The sequence below is a fragment of the Aphis gossypii genome, chromosome 2 (assembly GCF_020184175.1).
Source record: "Aphis gossypii isolate Hap1 chromosome 2, ASM2018417v2, whole genome shotgun sequence".
Lineage (NCBI taxonomy): Eukaryota > Metazoa > Arthropoda > Insecta > Hemiptera > Aphididae > Aphis > Aphis gossypii.
Genome location: NC_065531.1, coordinates 29496254 through 29516121, shown reverse-complemented (window position 1 = coordinate 29516121; position 19868 = coordinate 29496254). Strand labels below are relative to the sequence as shown.

General features: G+C 23.0%; 1 protein-coding gene and 1 long non-coding RNA gene across 3 annotated transcripts in view; one reads left to right on the top strand and one right to left on the bottom strand.

Moving 5' to 3' along the window:
* Positions 1-19868, top strand: part of LOC114128014 (LHFPL tetraspan subfamily member 1 protein-like) — a 214893-nt gene that overhangs the window by 78629 nt on the left and 116396 nt on the right. The gene's annotated exons all lie outside the window — the stretch shown is intronic.
* LOC126549937 (uncharacterized) lies at positions 4581-8089 on the bottom strand. Of its 2 annotated transcripts, none has more exons than XR_007603908.1 (4): positions 8002-8089; positions 7761-7887; positions 5257-5370; positions 4581-4676 (listed from the first exon to the last, which is right to left on the bottom strand). It is a non-coding gene; the product is annotated as an uncharacterized LOC126549937 (long non-coding RNA). The 2 variants fall into 2 exon arrangements; XR_007603907.1 differs by having other exon boundaries at positions 4582-4676; positions 5248-5370.

Genomic DNA, 19868 nt, shown 5'->3' with positions numbered 1-19868 from the left:
TATATTTCACATTTGATTAAAAACTACGAACATAATTTGAAAAAAAAATATATTTTGCATATTATTTAACTAAACAATTTAGGAGTATGTCTAATTAAATTATAATTATTATTTATAGATTTTAAGTTACTATATAGTACCTACGCTAAGTACCACTATAACGATATTTCAATTAAATCTAAGCATAAATAAACCCATTATAATTTACTTATTTTTAAAATATTTTCTGCTAATTTTATCTTCAAAGTTTATAAATTGTTAAATTTTAATAAATCTCGTCTAAAATGTACAAACCAACTACCAATTAAATCTAACACAAAAGTGTTATTATAGTCCAATAGTACATCATAAGGTTTTTTAAAAAAAAGGCTAATATTAATTCGTCGTGGTTTTTATTTGTATAATATTGTGATATACGAGAATAGATCATTTTATATTCTCGGATGTTTTCCATATACATCAGCATTTTTATTAAAATTGAAAAGTTAAACTAATACAGGAATATAGATAATATAATTTATAAAAACAATTACATATAGTTTCTTCATTAATTTGGTTCTTCTTATTTTGCGGTGTAATACTTACAATTTGTGAAATGTGATTGTAATCGTAATTTAAAAAAAATAAAATGATTACTTGACTTTAGGTACCAAGAAAATAATGAAATAATAATAATAATAACAATAATAATAATAATATTGTATTTTAAAAGGTATGTTTTATTGATTTTTTTTTACCAGTACCTATATAATAATATACTCAAGGATCAAGTTTCCCATCGATCAGCAATTGGCTTAGTGCTTGTTGGTTTTCTTTTTAGTATCGGCTTTTTATGGTTGAGGAAAATTTTTTACTCAGCATTCGAAGATTATCCGTTACCCGTTATCCATTCAATCACTTTAAAGGAGAAGGTAGAAACCTGTAATAGTAGTGGAAAAAATAAAACTACATGTTATTTATAGTTTTTATACATGAGGAATGTTAGCTAAGAAGAGCATTTTAAATGTACAATCAGAGAGGAATTCAAACTTAATAATATAATATTATAGATAAGTTTTAATTTAATTTGGCGTTATTAATGAAGGGATAAGTACCGAACATTGTTTGATAACATTTTTAAAAGCGTTTTATTATTTTATAAATATATATATATACATATTACATATGTATACAATATATATTAATAGACTATCTTTAGTATGTTGATAAATTTAAATATCATAAATGCATATATGTTTAATAAAAAATTTATTATATTTATTACCATTTACTTTGTCTTGTACAAAATAGGTACCTACCTTGTTATTATTTTTAAGAACATGTAAATAATAATCTTAATACGTAAAATCTTAAAATACTCTTACAATTTATTTTGAGCAATTCGATGTTACTATAGTTTATTTGTGAATGTGCACATGATATGACATTTACTACATACAATTGTAGGTATTGAATGTTAATTTAAAAAAAAAATATATTTTTTTTAATATTTTTACCTTATTATAAGACAATCTTAAAATATATAACAGTTGAACGATTTTTAATTTTAGCTCTAGTGATTTACATAATAATGTGTCAAGTCTAATATTTGAAAATTGAATTTTATTTTTGGAGATAACTTATTTACATACTTTTTACTAGTTATTGTTTTATGATTTAATTTTGTTTTTATGACCAATTTAGTATAATGTATTGGTTTTTATATAATTTTTTGTTTATTTATTTAGAATGAAGCTCTAGTAATTTAGCTTTAGATTATGCTTCATATTTCAACAATATTTTTTAATAATTATGTTTAATAAAAAAGTCGACATTTTTTTTAAAAGCATTTTAAATTAAAATTTAGTACAATAACATTAATAATTCGTTCTTGAAAAGCATCGCATTATAGATAATGAATGTATTCTGAAAATTATTGTAATAATGCAATGACAAAGCTTATGTGATTAAATATTTTTAACCATTAAATGTATATTTTATAATTATTTATTGATTTAAAAAATCAGCATAATTAATTTATTATAATATTTTATATAATTATATTTTTTGTAAAATAATCGCACTTTAGATGCTTTTTTAATGAATACAAATTCATGTACATATTTTATTCATTGTCTTATAAATTTTAAATTTAGTAAAATCTCAAAAGAAATAATTGAATATATAAATATATTGATCATAGGTAAATAAGTAAAATACAATTTAACTCGTCAAAGTCCATAACCTTAAATTGCAAAAGTTTATTATGCATCAATCACATTGTTTAGATGCATACACTAGAAGTACCTACCTATAATTGAACCAATAGTTTCAAAAGTCGATAATCCTAAAAAACAAATACTTAGCAACATTGCAATATTTTAATTAAAATTTATCTTTTAAAAAATAATTATAATTTATACTTAAGCTGTAAGATAAATATTTTATGAATTATATATTTTTATTTAGTTATTAATAAATTTAAAATTTAAATAAATTAAAAAATTAATACATTAAAAAGTATTCAATTTATATGCCAATAGGTATTTCACATAAAATATCATTTCTTAATTTGTAATGAGACTATTTAAGTAATTTTAAATTATACTGATCTCTATAGGTAATTGATATTTTCGAATATTTATAATAGATTTTAATTTAATCTACAGCTTATGTGTTAATTACTCTTGAATTGTACAAAAGTATTACCCACATAATATGAATAACAAAAGAAATAAAATGTGAAGAATGTGTCATTTTTGATTGAAGTTTTACTACTGTAAGATTATATTGTATATTAATGATAATTTTTAATCATATATTTTTATTTTATTTTTTATGACGTGTTGAATTTATTATTTTACATTATAATATAATATTACTGTATGTCATTTTCGGTGTTTAGATATTACGTAATTAAATAATAATAATAACAATATATTCGTTTTATTAAAAACGTAAATCATAGTGGAGTAAATGAGAAATTGTTTTGATACATTTTTACCAACCATGTATTCAATACATAATTTATATTAAGTTCATCACAATGAGTATTTTTTTGATACTCAAGGTCAGATTGCAAACTTTAGTGAAAATAGTAAGCTATTCAACTATTGATAAGATGATTCTGACAATTGTCACCAGAGAAGTCATAAAACCAACCAGCCCATTGCTTTAAAAAAGTGAGAATTGACGAGAAAGAGGTGAGTAGAAAAAAGATTGAAAAAAATGTACAACTGAACGTGACAGATTGTTAGGCAACATTGGTCACCCTGGTCGTTTATGTCAATTGTAAAGGAATTTTTTTCGATCCAAAGCACGTAAACTCTTATTCCAATATATTATTTTGAACAAATAAACCATCGTCAATGTGTTTAAAATTTTCCACATCATCTTTTTTAATAATAATATATATTTTTATTATTGTTATTATGATTCAGATGAAATTAAATACGTGTGAAAAATTTGTGATAGATTTATCATAGAACTCATATAAATTCCATGAAATTTAAATTGCTAAACGCAATAATAGGTATAGATTATTGTATGTGTTTTGCTTCAAATATCAATTGTTTCATTAAACTTTATAAAATAATATTATTGTATTCATTAATATAAATAATAATTTGTGGACAACGTGAAGAGAGCACGGACGAGTTTAAAAAACATCTTCATAATTGATCAGACTATAATTGTATTAACTGTGTGCTGACATACGTAATTTAAAACACATTTTTAATCATTTTATGTATTTACTTACTTAACATACGAAAAAAAAGAAATAATAAATATAAGCATTATTTATTTATTTTTTCATATCTATCAAATTAATTTCCAGATTTATTATGAAATGTACAATAATAAAACCTGCCATCGCGAACAACGGTTATATATTATTATATGCACGAGTGCTCGCGTGTGTATGTGTTTCTTTTATCGTGTCTGTTATCAGTGTTATAAGTTTATTACTTCAATAGAGTAAACAAACTCGCGTTTATGAACTATATCGATAGTAAAAATAATAGCCTTTTAAATTTTGTTTTGATAACAGTAATTGAGTAGTAGATTTATTTAAGTATAAAGCTATTATTTATTACTATACTATTATTATACCAGCTGATATGTGATCATTTATGGACTACGTAATCTTATCGTGAAATGCACAAAAAAAAAAAAGATAATTTCTGAACTTTATTTATATTATATGCAACATTAAAAAAAAAAAAAAAAAAAATTGAAACGTGACTCATGAAGCTATAGTTATATGATCACTAAAATTTCTCAAAAAAAAAATGTATTAAAATAATGTATTCCATATAGTTTTCTATATTTTCTATTACATTTCATGTTTGTTTATTGATTTTTAACTAGAAAATATCCAGGAAACGAAAATATATATATTTATTTTTAGAAATTGTATTTGAGGAAGCTAAAAAATATTACGATGTTCCTGTTTACATAGCAAGAAATTATAATAATCAATACATAATAGACATACCGGTACATAGTGGTATTCTAAAAGATAATCGCTTAAGGATTTATACTCTTGGGTTGTATCTATTGACATTGTATTACCTCGGAGGTTTCTTTTGATTTGTAAAGCGTTATAGTTAGGCACCACACATAATGTAGGAATTGTATTTACATGGATCCCGCAGGTTCTATTCATATTGACGAACCATTAATAATGTCTTTACCTACAAATACATGATATAATAGGCAGTAGTTTATAAATTAAGATTTTAGTAATAAGTTATGAAATTTTATATAATTATATATACACTAGTACAATATGTTTTAAATTCGTATTCTGACAATATTCCTCTAGGAGAGAACACAAATAGTTATAAAAAGATTCAGATGGGCCACTCCCATTTTCCCCAATCCTATTTAATAACTAAGGAACCCGGTCCATCGTGTAATATATACAAAACTTCCCTTACAATTACATACATAATTATTTACTACCTCAAATACTCACTTCTTCTCTTCAACAATCATTCATCATTTGGAATAGCCCCCAATCAAAAAACAACACCACTAATATTTTTTAAGTGTTCAAACAACTAGACTTAGATACAAACTGTAAATATCATATATATTATATCTAGTATTATAAAAATGTTATAAAAGTATAAAATGTTGAAAAAAAATGTTACACTAGAAAAATAATCATTTTTATTGAAGCCTAGATATAATAATAATAAAATGTTTTTTTTTTTAAAAAATCGAAATAATTAAAACTTTTTTTTTCATTAATTTATATACATAAGCTACTTGGTTTATTTCAAATCTCAATTTGGCAATAAGCCAAATGCTCAAGAATATATACAACATTTGAAATTTTGACAATAAATAACAAAGAACACCTGTCAGTGGAATAACTGTCACCTGAAAATAAATTAAAAAAAATAAAAAATTATCAGCTTGAAAAAATATGAACTTTATTGAATTGACATAATATAGCATTACGAATCATTTCAATAGAAGATAAAATGTGTAGAAGAACAATTTAAAATATAAGTTTAAATTAAACTAAGTATAAAATAAATATTTGTCACAGAATATTGTTCTAATAAAAATATTAGGAAAAAAATATTGAAATATTAGCATTATGTGTTTTTATTTTGAAGATATGTTGTGTGAATAAGACATTTTTGGAGTTAGTTTTATGTATTATGTAATTTAAAAATAATGTGTTATATTTAAAAAAATTTTCTTAACTATAAATAATCAAGAACGTAAACAATTTCATTGACGAAAGCAAACTATAGGTACATTGGCAAAATATTTTATATACACGTATTTGCAAAATACCTCAAGTATACAATTATAATCATAATATGTTACTAAGTATACAAACCATAATGTAATCGACCATAAAAAAAATGTCACTTATATTATGTATTCTAACTATTTATCTCGAATTATAAAACTTCCATGAAAATATTTATTATAATGTTAAACTTTATTCTTGTAAATTAAGTAGGTAATAAAATACAAACATTTCTAAAAACATTAGAACCGTTTAAGTTTCTCAATTATTTATTTCACTGAAAAACAAAAAAAAATATATAAACTTGTTTACCAATTAGTAATTTATTACATCAAGAAATACAGTTTTATATTTGTTTTTAATTTAATATAATGTAATATTATATATGTAAGAAACTAGAAAATTTGCTGTATATTAAAAAAAAAAAAAAATGATTTCTGTTTCAGGTATGGTTGTTTCAATATTCTAAGAAAAGTACAATGTTATAACATTTAATAAAACTTGTAAGTAATAACAATTAATTAAAATGAATAATAAAATAATTATTTAAATTAATTAATCATTATATTACATATAATATAATACATATCAAAAATATTACAAAATAGTTTAAATTGTAATGTTTCACAACTGAAAAAATAACACGATTGTTCCTTATAGGGATAATTATAAACTAAATATTTATAACAAAAAAAAATATATTTGAACTAATTTATAATATATATATATATATAAACAAATTAATATATGTACCTATCGTTAATGGTATGTTATTGTTTCTTAGAACCAAAACTTACTTAAATTATATCATTTAATTTTAAATATTATAAAAAATAATGATATTTAAATATTGCATTTTTCTTCCTTTCTATACAATCTATTATTTTTAATCATAAATACAAATTTGTACTATATAATAAAATATATCATACATTTATAGAATATTAAATTACAATTATAAATGTAAACCAACCTAATAATATTTTAATGCATTACAAATTATTAATATTATTATAATAGTGAATCATAAATTGTGTTCAATGATGTATGCAAAATATGAAATACAAATATTTATTTTCATCATTGAAAAAAAACTAAATAAAGTCTGGTAAATTATTAGTTTTTGTCATTTTATATGCACAGTTACACACTATGTATTTACATTTTTTTTTTTTTTATATATAATATAAAATAAGGTAAATTATAACAATTAAAATAATAATATTTGTAAATGTCATCAAACTAAACGAAAATCACGAAAAATATCAATGGTTATTGTTTAAAATTACTTAGCAAAACAGTTCAAGAATTAAAAAAAAATAAAAAAGTACAAGTGAATCTTAAGTTATTATGGATTTTGTTATATTTGAAAATTTTATACTCTGATATTTTTAAAGATAGTTTCATATGGTATTTTAGAAAGAACTGGACAAAATTTGAAAAACAAATAGTATTAAGTATTTGTATAAAGCATCTAAAACTCAAAAAAAATCCAATTGGTAATCAGTTTCCAAAGACCTTAACTCCTAAATGGTGTACAATTTATATGATAGAAATACTTATTTATGTTAAGTTATTATTATTATTATTATTACAAAAAGAATATATTTAATTAATCAACAAAATTATTTGAAATACGAGTTTGATACTTAATGCTGAATTTTGAGTACCTACGTATACTAATTAAATTTTTTTTCACTTGATATTAACACCTAATAAAGTCAGAACTATTGCCATAATAATATTTTAAATAAAATAGTACATCAATTTATTTTATATTTTATTTATTTTGTTAAAATATGAAAATTATTTTCTCGTAATATGTAAGTAGGTAGTTGGCTAGATAAATATTAAATTAAATCAATAACATAGAACGAAATTGCAAATGGTTGAGAACAAAGTAATAAGCGATAGTTTTTATTTGTTATGCTACGGTTATTATTTAATTAAAAACGTATGAATAAATATTAATGTAAAAACAATTTTATGGAAATATACGCAGTACCTTTTCATTAGTTATGCTTTACTTTATATCGTCGAGCCTTGTCTATAATATAGCTTCTAACGTCTTCAGATTTCTTTTATCCTTTTTGCCTCTTTGAGTGTTTGTCAAACTCGTGTAGTGTAAGTCCCTATAAGGTTTTTAACAGTGGAAAACTGTCTGTACAGTGTGTTGCTATGCATAATAATATAATTCCTAGCATGTGCGTTAACGGAATTAAACAATTATGCGTATTATATTTTACCTGCAAATTTCGTTCGTAATAATATTTCGTACTATAATAATTTAAGTCATTGAATATGAAACCCATGACTACATTTCGACACTGATATAATAATACACACTTATTTATAAAAATCGTTTTAAATTAAAATGTATATTCATCTTGAGAATGCATTGAACCACAATATTTTATTCGAGAAATTTGATTCTAATTTAAAATAAAAAAATATTGTTAAAAAAAACATGTTAATGCAAATATTTTTAAAAATCTTATAAATCCTGTATTCATATAAGATTCTACTATAATAGATTATACTCACGTACTCCTCCATATCAAAATTAAAATATGCATACAGTGATTAAGAGTTTCCAAATTTATTAAACACCTGGTACAATAAACTTTACACATTAGATAAACAACAGAGAAATCTTGGAGTATGCGTATCAAAACATGCGTCTAATAAATTTCTTAGACCGATACCAGAATGATCGCCGTTTATGATTACCCTTTACAACCATCGTTATAAACCTCATAACTATTAAATTCGGCGTCAAAGAGTAATCTCACGTCCCGGAACTAGACGCAATGACTGTTATACTTTGCATGAAACTGTAACTTCTTTCTAGCGTATTATCAATATCATTAGTTTCCATACCAAATTTTATTAGTTTTTTTGACTAGGCTGGAAACTTGGAACCATTGAAGAGTACGTCGTCTTGATTGTAGATTCGGTCGTCATAAATGCTATACTTGGAAATGAAATATTACATATGTTTAGTGGATTAGCGGAATTATTAGTTGACACATCGAGGTTGGTTGGATTTACTTTTAAAATGGGAAAATTATAAGTTTAGTTTTAGTTTCATAAAATATCAATAATCTTATGACTACGTTTTATTTGGTGGTGCTCTTCATTTTTCATTACATCACGTAAGTGTAATTTATTATACTCTCACACACTGCTTTTTAATTATAACAATTAGCTTGTTTCAATAGCATTTGTCGGTTGGTTACAACTTATCGGTTGATTTTTTAACTTAATTTCCACTCTGAAAACTGATTTCTAGTGAACGTATAATTGATTTTAACACCTTCAGGTTAGTCAATTTAAAAAAAATCATCGAGATATAATAAAATACCACAGTAATTTATTGTGCAAGGTAATGCCGTTCGTCAAGATTATCAACCAGTATGAGTAGCTAACATTGTACATAATAGTATTCAAATATATTTTTCGTAAAGTAAATGCATTTTAAATGCGCGTTGTCTATAAACGAGTTGGCTGGATATATTTTAAATGCATTAGATATTGTACTACAATATGGCTATGTATAATCCGTAAAATCAACCGACGCTCTTATAGGTATATAGCGAGCAAATATTCGACAGGCGCTTAACACAATACGAATGCCAACGTTTTATATTATTATTATTATTATTATTTCCGTAATGTGAATATTATATTATTCGCATTTCATATACAAAATGCGTAGTTTTCAGTCGTGCGCTGGCGTTCGGACGGGGAAGAGGACGATTACCGACAAAGTATATATACATATGTATATTGTATATGTATTATATGTATGTGCCTGTGTGTACAAATATAGTACATGCTTATAGCGTGTTGACGAGAATATGTATATACGCCTCGTAGGTAGCTATCCATAGAGGTGGGTACCTATACCCTTGGTAGTGGTATATGTTATATTGTGGCCGAAGCAGCACATAGCCGGTAATTTTCAAATCGACCACCATCATTAATCCAAAAACAACAACGGTATTAATTCCCTCCCATCCCTTTACCATTCCGCACCAAAACACTAACCAATAGTGAACAAACTATAGCGCATTTTGTCACTAGCGGATTTATGCTGGCCTATTAAAAAATTTAAACGAAATTCATAGAACCCGGACGTTGAGTGTGCAGAATAATATAATTATTATGCATTTGTGGCAGCCCGGTATAATTCGTTTGGCATTGTTTTAGACAATTCGCAGAATCGTTAACACTGAAAAATCGCTGCAACTATTTATTTAAAAACATTCGTTTGAAAAAAAAAAACAGAAATGCATTATTAATAGTAGGCGCCTATATTTTTAATTTACATTCATATTATAGTGTTGTGATTTGCAATCTAACTGACTTTCATGTGAGTACTTTAACACCGCATTCACGTATACCATTGGATTCATGATGTGTGTGGGTTAATTGATTTATTTAACTCTATTCACTAAAGAAGCACAAAATTGACAGTGTCACTCAACAAAATGTCAAAAGTCTAGTTCGTTAAGTCAATATAAAACTTAATGTGTCTATAGTTATATCATAACAAGTCCTATACAAACATAACTAGTGCTCGGTGTAATAAACTGCAATTAAAAGCACATATAGTTTACACATCGGAATTAATAATATTATAATACGTTAACACAAGTTATTATTAAAACGAATAAAACTTTAACTTGTATCCAATGTTCTAATAATGTGTGATCAGCCGTCCAATGAGAAAGTAAAGTGCAGAACACAAAAATCGAATCACATTATTTTTTACACGTGGCTATATTACGTTTTCTTGACTAATTATTATTATAATATTTTGTGTAATGATATATTCGGTTATGCTCCGTCACTGCTCTACTAATTTTACTACTTGATTCTGCAAAAAACGTCCACTCAGCAAGAAGACTGCAGACGCAGCTATTAACGAACATGTTTGAATCGTTACAGTAATATATAGCACGAAAGATCGATTTTACCAAACTGCTTTTCGAATGGAAATTCGGAAGAGCAAAAACTATAATTCGTGCTCTAAGACATTAACAACAGGCGCAACGACATTGAAAATATATACTTACTGCAGTTGCGCTGTGCAAATACCACCTTGTTTGAAATAATGTTTTGTTTTTACCTTGTTACTATTATGTGTCTACCACGGAGTATGTGTTATTGCCAGTTACTACAAATGCATAAATATTAAAGCTTTAAAACTGGTTTTTTTTTTTCATTTAAATTATACAAAACAAATGTTTTTTTTTATGTTAAAAACATATGTATTGTGTTGAACAGTTCAATAAACATTTTTAAAACAAATATTTTTGAACTGTTTATAATTCTGTTGTTTTATACTTTATAAATAAAAAAATCAAATTCATGAAAATATAAAATGATAATATATTTATTTTGTGATATCAAAGGTCAAGGCTTATAGCTGAATTGAATTTAAATTTTAGTTAATAAAATAAATAATGGTAAACACTAGGTTGTTAAAATTTGGTATGAAAATTAACTATTAAGTCTAGATGTCTTATGTTTTGATTTTATAAAAATATTACCTAATAATGTTTATTATTAAACTGCTTGTACCTAATTTACCTATAACCATGGCACATATTATTGTATTATATAATTAATAATTTAGACACAATTTTTTTTCATGATTAATATAACTGCAAGATACTTACAATTTTATGTTTTTTTTAAGACTAAATAAATTGTTTTAAACATCGATTACAACAACTAAAGTGGTTTAAGTGGTAATATTATTTTGTAAAATGTTTTAAATATATGCTTAAAATATTTAAAATATTTTGTTCAATAAATTGTTCATTTTTCATATAAAATCTATATGATGCAATATTAGATAATATACATATAATATATATTATATATAAAAACAGACCGTTCCTTTAACATATCTTGAAGATAAGTGAAAAATGTGTGCTTAAATGTAGAAATTAAATTTTAATAATCAAACTCCATCTACACTAACACTTCTCGAATTTAGAATGGACTGGTATTATAAGTGAAGTGTTGTATATTTTTGAATGAGATTCTTGTGGTAAACGAAAATAAAAAGGAACTTTTTCCAAGTTATTGTATAGGTAGGTACGGTTCAGATTTTCACCGTTTTTGTGGTTCCGACAAAGAGGTTTATCAGATAAGCTTATTATTTATTTTCAATCATAGTCCATAAATAATACAATGCAATTATTGTTAGGTTATATTATATACATTTTATTAAAACACCACAAGCGAATATATATTATGTTAAATATAATTTTTTTATTTGTAATTTTTTCACATTATATTTATTATTATGTCATTGAAATTATCCATGCGATTTTCCTTACATCTGTATTGTCCATTTAAATTTTAAATAACAATAAGTAGGTATACAATTCTACTCTAAGACAAGGAAACAATTTACAACGTTTTAATAGTATACATAATATCGTTTTTTTTTTTTTTAATATGACTATAATATTACCACTACACAATGAAGATTGTTTTTATGGTGTATTATCATGTTGCAGCCTTTTAAATTATGAAATTTATTTGTTCCATATTATGTAATGCTTAAAAAATACCTTATGTAAGATGTAATTTAAAAAAATAACATAACTTAAGTGTTATCTTACAATTATTTTATATAAAATTAATATTGAATATAATAAAATACAAATTCATTAATTTGAAATTAAAAACATTAGCATTAAATAAAGATAGATGCACAATAGTTTTCATTAATTACATAATATTTTAGGAAATCATTAATTTATAATTTCAAAAATATGAAATAGTGAAATACTATGAGTCATATTTTGTTGATAATATTTTTCTACTAATACAAAATCGTTGTTTATAAAGTTGAACATAAAAAAAAAAATATAGGAAAAATTTTTGGAATTTTATTCAAAAATAAAATCAATACAAAAAAAAACACTTAAAGAATATTTCCAGTTTTAAAAAATCATTTTTTTACAATCATAATCCTTCGCGTGTATTGTATGAACATTGATATAAACTGAGTCCATGTCGTCGAAATTGTAATTTTTATTACTCGAAATAAAATTCAAAAATGTTATGATTGAAACAAATAAATATAATTTAAAATTAATATAATTATTATCACTAAATATTATTTTTTATAAGTGCTTTAACGACACCTTTAAAATTTTTAAAAATTAAAGAAACCCAGAAAATATTTTTTCCGATTATTTATATTATATCATATAACAATACATATATGTAATGTATTATGTGTAATGTATATAATGTATTTTAATTATATTACATAAAACAGTTAATTTATTTCTAACAATTTCGAAAACAAATTTGTTTGTACCTAGGTATTTTCAAAAGATACTTTTTTCGTTATCTATCAATGATGTATTAATAGTTGTATGTAGAATTTGAATCTATTTTTAAGTATGTATATATTTAAGTGAAATAATCAATGAATAATTAAAATGTTTCAAGCAATCAATACATTTAATTACTTTTATTTTTTTTATGTATTTTTTTAATAATAATTGTGATTATTTCTTATAAACCCACTTTTACATAAATCATAATTATCACTAATCGTGTGTATTTTATTAGATCAAGTATTTTATTAGGATATTCTATATAAGAAACAATAATCAAAAATATACTAAAACTAGCAAAATTCCCAAAAACCTCATTTTATTAATAAATAAACTTTTCAGAAAATAATAAACGGATTAACTTAATGCATTTAAACTTGATATACTCATCATACTTGATTTAATTTTTGGAAAATCTTTATAAAAATATGATGCTTGAAGCATCAAGTTCAAGGAATATTTGATCTGGTATTTTTTTTAATACATATACGTATATATAATAATTATATATAATGATAAATGATTTCAATAAAATTTGAATTAGGTTGTCTAAATGTGAATTTTATTTTTTTCTGAACCAGGTTATAATTGAAATTGTTCTTGATAACTTAGCTTTTCATTTCTCATTACTTTTAACAAATTTAATTAAATTGTTAAACCTATCAAAAATCATTATATTATTTTTAATAACCATGTGCAGTTATATAATAATATTTTTAAAATCAGATCTAAAAATTAGTTGATAATATATTTTATTATTAAATTAAATTTTGTATATCGATACAACATGATATCACTATTTAAAAATCTAAAAAATGTTTCGTTTAAAATTTTAATAATAATACAACTCTCGTTGCTGTGACACGTTTAAAACAGTACAGCTAGGTATCCAATTTGATGAATTCCCAGTAGATTTTGTGTATTATTTATTTCCTTTGTTTGTCTCTTTAGGTAATAGATGTATGGCTGTATTGGAAAAGTTTCATCTAACCCAATTTGAAAATGTCTGTACCCGAAACCTAATACCATAAACTATGATGTATAAAAATACAAAGTAATTTAACCTACGCGATCATCATCGTTTTTCTTTTAATTATGAATTTATTCATGTTTTAATTTTTAAACTAAACATTAAGTTCATGAACATATTATTTTTGAATAATTAGCATTTTTATCGAGTTTAAATATCCGATAAAAACGTATAAGTAGCTACCAAACTCTTGTGAACTATAAATCGATTTTAATTTTTGATAATTTTGAATATATAAATCGAAATTATTTAACTTTATGTACAACTGATAGTTTATATAAACAATAATTTATGGTAAAATACACTTAAAATAATGGGATATTTTTCAATTTTAAAATAATAAATAAAATAATGTTAATATTTTATAATTTGTAAGCATAGTGTAATAATTTAAATAATTTAAAATAAGTACTAGGTAGACTAATATAATATCATATTTCATACTTTTAAACAGTTATTACTTAGACTATTAATTCATAGTCCATGAAGTTTGATGATCTAAAAACCACTCGTTTGAGTTTAATCCATCAACAATTATAATAATACTAGTGAACTACTATATACAAATACAATCAAAAAAGGCTATTTGTATTTTTTTAAAAGAGTTTATTTTATCTCAAAACATTTCTAAAATGGCATAAAATAATTGAATTTAAATGAAAATGATCTATAGAATGTACTTATAATTACTATTCAAATGTATTAAACAAAAATAATTATGAATATTACTATATTTACTAAAGTATATTTTATATTTAATTGAAACATTCCCTATAAAAATTATTTATATAATAATATTAATATTTATAATAATTGTATTTTTTAATCTATTTAGAATGTTATATTTTATTAATTTTTATGTAATCTAAAATTATATAAAAAAAAAATCACTTTTACCACGTGCAATAATTCATATAAATATATATTTATAAAGTATAATATGTAGTTAATACGTTATTTTTAAAGTAGTTACATATACATTTATTTATAAACAATAATTAGTATTTGAAAAATTTCCAAAATTATACAGTTAACTGACCTCTAGTCAGAATCGTTTTCTAAATACAATAATTTTTATTGTTCCTGAATTAAAAGATACTATAGCCTAATACTAATTCACCCAACAACAGCATACATTCTTTAAATATTTAAAAGCTTTGTAATCTTTGTTTAATCTCATAAAAAAATAATGTAAATTAATATTGATGATTAAATGCATTATTTAATTATTAAAATAGTGTCTTTTAGTTAAAAACAATTTCTAGTTTATATTATTTGCACTTAGTTTTTGTAATGAAACAAATAGAAACCACTATAAGAAACTTTTCCGTCAATAGCTTTGGTTTCTGTAATGGTTAATTGCAAAAGAATAATAATGAAAGAAAAATAAACTCTTTTCCTTTAGTAATATTTGATAATTTTTTATGCAGATCCTGTGAGTTTCTAAAAGTTTTTATGTAGTGATTATCTCATTGGCTCCTTAAACTTTGATAATAATTTCTTGACTTTTTAATAGTGTCTTTGACGTGAAAAATAAACACAAATGTGTAAAACAATTCAAATTTTCGCCATTTTATTAATTTCCAATGGATATAAATTTTAATTGTAGTTTTATAATCGGAGTATAAAATAGGTGTGATGAATTAATATAGGTACGACAATAGTTAACGAATTTTTTTTTCAACTTGATATTAATTTGTTTATTATTTATTATCACATTATCACAAAAAAAAAAATTAACTCGATTACAGTATTACTACATTGTATTTTTTTTTATTAATACGCTAGTATAATATTATATTGGTTGTTGAAATTAAAAAAAAATATATTGCATTAATTCTTATTATATACCTCTGAATGTTAAAAAATATGCAACATAGAAATCTATAAGCTTTTAAAACTATCATAATTAAATATTTTAAATTGCATTAAAACGGGTTTATTAGTTAAGGAGGAGATGGGTTTTATAAATTGACATTCGAGTAAAAAATAGGAGGAATCATGTTTGAAATATTGACCTTAGACAATTTTTAGGATTGTTCCTAAATAACTAAAACACTAGTAAATGTATAATAGTTTTGTTTCATATACCTATTCTTCTTGTTTCAGCTTTTTATTTAATTTTAATTAAAGTTTCTAATAGGGAATAATAAAAACAAAATATTATGATATTTCAGTACTTAATTCAAATAATTTTAATCATGAACATTCATACGGTACCATTACAATAAAATCTATCGTTATTGTATATTTTTCATTTAGACAATGTGATATTTTTTGTACAGGTAACTATGCTCAAAGCGACTTAAAGTTTTCTTAAACTCGTATAAGGTGAATCTTGGGTAGTAGATTCTTCACAATCTTGGTCCACTCTGTTTTCATTAATGTTTTTTTCTCTTTCGTTTCGTATGTAGGTTCATAGCTGACATAGTTATTTCTTTTGTAAGAAATTCGAAACTTTGCTTCAATTGAATTTTTTTCCTCTATATAGTCTAAGAGTAAGGTCTAACAGATACCTCTTTTGTCTTGGTATAACATTTTTCTTTTTATTTTAATTCTAAATTTTTTAAAAAAAAACAGAATTAACTTACATACTTGGAATACGATGATTTAATTTAAAATATTTGTTTAATTTCCGTTATGTATTTATTTTTGTTTATTTATTAAATGTTAGAATGTAGAATGTTACAATATTCTTTTTTTTTTAAATTTAATTATTTAAAAAGTATATTTCATCATAATATTCAATATTTATGAAACGTACATCAAATTTGACTGCAGTTAGTCTTATATTATTTAAATCGTATTATCTGAACATTTCAAATTAATTTAATAAGATGTAACATAGCAGTAATATAATAACTATATTATTATAATTTACATTATACAATTTATACTCATAATGTGCAATCACATTATTCTATTATTTGTACTAAATTGTTTTAGTTTGTAAATTTAACATGCTTATAATTAAATATGCTTTTCCTTCATTTTAATATTTCAATAACTGATATATTATAAGAAATAAATATAAATAAGGAGCTGTAATAAAGATTAAATAGAGGTTAATGAAACCTATACAGTATACAAGCATCATTATCACCCAAAGGAAATTTAACAAGTTTAATTATTTAAATTGCAAAATAAATCAGAAATTAGAATTATAATATGCTAGTCATTCGTTATTATATAAAAATAAAGTTTTCACGGTTGTTATATTGCAAACCATGTTACATCCTCCGGTGGGCGCTCATGTAGAACACTACAGCAAACTTTTTACATTCTCGCCCTAGTGACCATGCCTAGAACAATGAACTATAAACGTGTAGATAATGTCCATGTTTTTAATATAACACCCTTACTGAATACCCTATGTATTATGATAGAAACGTGGAAACAGAATATAGATATAAATTGTTATACGCATGATAATTGATAAATAACTATTTAATTTTTTTTTCAATATCGTTAAGTGCTAGTATTTAATAACTAAGAATAATCTTTTGTGTTAATTTCAGAATTTAATGTTGTAGAACTCCCGATATAATATAATAATAGTTGAACGAATACCGAGAAACTTATAAATTATAAATGCATTGTTATGTTTTACAAAATAAAATATAATCATAGAAAAAAAAATACTATTATCTTTCTGCATTAATTAACCATGTGTGCTCAAATATTCAATTATTCTGTAATACCGCTATTGCATTGCATTTATATATCGTTATGATTTATGTACATATATTTTACCTTACTACCATACGTTTTTCAGTTTCAAATTTTTTCGGAGTATGTTTTGCTAGTCTTGAATTATTCAACATTGATACCATATTTTCTCTAACTGATATATTACATATATTGTTTATGCATGTATGCATATGTACAATCACAACTAGAAAACATATATTAAAACAAAAAATAATATTTTAAAACAAAAACACTTGGATTTCTGATGGCAGTTGTTGCGTAATCACACACATAAAACTAATTGTACCTACGTAAAATTATTAGCTATCTTCTAAATTATTTCAAATATTTATTTAATTATTTGTTTTAATAACATTTTAAATTAAAATTTAAAATGCAATAACTTCATTGTAATAAGATGTTTTCTTTTATCTTCTATGATAATAAATTATATTTAAATATGTGTGTCACATGTATAAATTAATGGTATCATCGTTCAATTCTCAAGAATATTCGATTTTGTTATAACAAAAACTTTATATATTTTATAGTATGTTTGCATGTATCCTTGTTTACAAAAATATACAGAAAAGTATATTTTTAACCCACTCTCATGAGAAAATTCCAAATATTCCATTTGGCAACTTATTGTTAAGTGACTTGAAATATTTAATTTAATTTATAAATAACACTTCAATAGCTTATTACTTCAAATATTCAGCATGCTATTGTATATTTTATTTCAAGAACTAATATTTTTTCTTTTAAGTATGCTGTGACACAAATACATAGATGTATAGCAAAATCTAGACAAAATCAACTAAGTTTTAAATTTTACTCGGACAAGATAAATATAATTTTGTTTATTAATAATTTCGTGTCAAATATACTCATACATAATATGAAAATAAAAAAATATATATTACCGAGTACAAAAAAAAAATGTAATATTTAATTAAATACATTAAGAATACAGTGATTCTCAATATTTTAAATTACAGTACTACATTGAATATTTAGAAAATTATACTGAAGTATTTAAAGAAAATACTATTAAACAAAGTTTATGAGGGAATGAAAAAAATTATAAAATTATTATGGAAACGTGATAATTGTGGTAAGCGTTTATGATACAATAAACATAAACAATTATTTTTTTTAATTAAAATTACTATCGTTTATTACTATTAGTTTATTAAACTTAAATATGACTTGTATTATAATTTAGCATTAACAAAAACATAAATTATATTGTTGACCTTTAGTCTCAAATATTTTTGAACTTATAAAAATAAAATATTAATTTCTAGATTGTATGTGATAAATTGTCATCAATAAATAACGATAATTTAAATTATCTATACAAATTAAATATTTATAATGTCGGTTAGAGTATAATGTCTAAAATCTTTCATTAACCGCATAGTTTTGAAGTTGGTAAATTGATGATTATCGCCAATATATAATTCAATAATATTTTATTTCACACAGTTCTATAACATTGAATTCATAAACTTAAGTGAGCTATACAGAGCATAAATATCTCAATGATTGCTATCCAAAGACGTTTCATTTGCAAAGTGTGTTCAGACGTGATAACTCCCAGTGGTGTAATTAAATACACCCAAAAGTTTTCAATCCCTTCATTCCCATGACGTGATTCGTATGTCCTTTTGTTTGAACGTAGATATTTCATACATGATAATGATAGTAATATATACCTTCTACACATTGACTATATTATTATTATGATCTAATAGCAAGGATAAATACGCTATGTATAAATTTTAAAGTTTGCCAAGCATTTGATAGCAAGTGGCGTCTGGCCAAAGACAAAATGGATTTATGATAAACGGCTAGTACAACAAAACTGTTTTTATTATTTAGTGCCAATTCTACTTCAGTCATATACATAGTATACATATTATGTATGAATTAGCGATTAAGTATTATTAGAAATAATTTTATCAATTTTTATTAGTGATTTGAATAAATTGTTTCCATTACAATTTTATATGTA